Source organism: Schistocerca cancellata, chromosome 3 (genome assembly GCF_023864275.1).
Source record: "Schistocerca cancellata isolate TAMUIC-IGC-003103 chromosome 3, iqSchCanc2.1, whole genome shotgun sequence".
NCBI classification, from domain to species: Eukaryota; Metazoa; Arthropoda; class Insecta; order Orthoptera; family Acrididae; genus Schistocerca; species Schistocerca cancellata.
This window is the reverse complement of record NC_064628.1, coordinates 353,275,198-353,277,724: the sequence shown is the minus strand read 5'-3', so window position 1 is coordinate 353,277,724 and position 2,527 is coordinate 353,275,198.

Here is a 2,527-nt window from a genome sequence, read left to right as displayed (position 1 = left end):
TTTCCTGAATTCAGGGGCTAGGTGAGCAACTGCTACCTCTTCATGAGAATCTCATTTCCAAAAGGTACCAAATCCATAAAAATCTAATATAACATGAGGGACAGAAAACATTTTACAACCACTGTACTATCTGAAAGTGTTTTGTAACATTGTTATTTTATTCACATAAATGTTGAGACACATTACACCAAGTATCTCTGTTAAATTTTTATTTTCTTAATAGTTACTGCATAAATAAAAATGAATTTGATACCTTTTGCTAGAAAACTGTTAAGTTTGGTAAGGGGACTTATGACCTCAGCAGTTGAGTCCCATAGTGCTCAGAGCCATTTTGTTAAGTTTGGTAACTGTAGTTCTGGAGTTCCTGTTGGTGATTCACAATATTCATCTAATGAACCAGATTCTGTAATTTAATTAAAAACTCACAATGAACATAAAAAAGGCCAGACACATTCTTACCACATACAATATAACAACAAAAATATTTATTATATTTACAGCATACAATGTAATGCAAACAAATGTTGGTCATGTTGTGTGTGGCCTCATTACTGAGAGCAATGATTGAATGCTGGGATTTGGTACTTCTTGGAAATAAAATAATAGTGGGTTTGGCACTCTTTGCAATGAACAGCAACTCCTATGGGGAAACACATAACGGATACAGTACGTTTTGGCATACATGACAGTTCGTATCACATAAGTAATGATTCTAAGTATACCTGCCACCTGTTCTCATTTTTTCGGATTTGGTACCTTTTGGAAATCAGCTTCTGATATGGCGATAGGTAGTGGCAATGGCATGTTGTTGAGTGGCCACAAGCATGGTACAGCAACTGGCTTCATCCCATGGGTCAACTATAATCCACTGTGGTTGACTGGTGTGAACAGTACTGTTGTGAGAGTGTCAACGTCTTGTGGCATAATAATTGTCAATTTCATCTCTCTGCAGTAGTGTTCCTGTCAAGGGTGCCCACAGTGGAAAAATACTAACATATTGTTCATCTCCCTCCAAATGTTTGCATTATAGTTGGTAGAGGACTAGGTTGTACATATGTTGGTCAGATCCTCGACTGTCATTTGACAGTTGCAACGCAAGTGCAAGTTCATAGTGTGTTTGACTAGGGGCGGAGATTGGTGCTAAAGATCAATATGTCCCTTCTTCAACATTCTCTGTTACCTTCTGACACATGGGGTTGACATTCGTGGCAACTATTTCTTGTGTACTCAGTCTGACATTTCTGGCTGCCATTTACTGCTGTAATTCTCCTCTTACTATGTGAAATATGAAAGAGGCAATATTATAGTGGTCTACAAATCTGTCTTAGGGATCACATTCAGCAGTCAGTTATATCTCTTTTCCATTCCATTTCCTTAGCTCGCTGACACTACTTGACAAATCCACTGTCATTTTGCTAAAAGAGCTTGCTACACATCTTCCGCCATTCCTTTCAAGTGTGAGATTATGTCGGCTTCTATCATGATTGCTTTGTTTACTTTAAAAAAAATTTGCAACCTTTTCCTTTCACATGAACCACCTATAACATCTCCATTCTTCTATAATCAACATAACATTCTCTTTGGACCACTCCATCTTCACACAATTCATGCCAACAACAGAAGCAGACAAGATGGCAGGCAAAAGCTTTCTGTACTGCTAGCATCAAGGAGAGAGAGCACAAACTTCCTTTGATGGTTGACAAAAAGACCACAACCAGCAGAACATGAGCGAATGCAAACCAAGCACAATGAAACACAGTTCGCTTTTGCATGCCTACCAGTTAGGGTCTGCATCAGAGAATTCTCATTTGTGGTTCTGTAAACAAAGCTTATGAGCACAGAAATGGTTCTTTTTTTCCCTTCTAGTTATTGTGCATTTTCTTTCCATTTTTACCTGATAATCAATACTCATCCCTAAACACTTTGTGATGGTTAACTCAATCTATAGGTTTATCACCTAAGGTTAATGTGACAGTTGCTTTCCCTCTTCATACTTTTTGGTTTTCTTTACATTCAATTTTAATTTTTTACACACTGCCCAATCCTAAACATTCTTGAGAGTTTCATTTGCCTTTACTATCACTAATTATGATGTTGATGTTGTCAGCAAAGAGGACATTCATTACATCTTTTGTACTGTCGAGAGAGAGAGAGAGAGAGAGAGAGAGAGAGAGAGAGAGAGAGAGAGAGAGAGAGAGAACAAAATTGAAACCAATACACTGCTCTGATGCATGCTACATTTATTTGTTTCTTGCATGACAACTATTCTACTGAAACTTTATCAGCAACATGACTGTGCCTTTTGCACCCCATTTTCCAGTAAGACAGGAATCACTCATTTGATAATCCTCTTATACAAGTGCTTCTAGTTTGTTCAGCAGTATTATATGGCCAACAGTGTGAAAAGCCTTGGGTTAGTCTAAGAACATCCCTGTGATACAGTCGTTCTGGTCAGGAGTTTTAAGCAAAAACAATTCAAGGGTTTTCCCCATAATTTTTCTGACATCCATCTTTAGTGCAGAAAGCT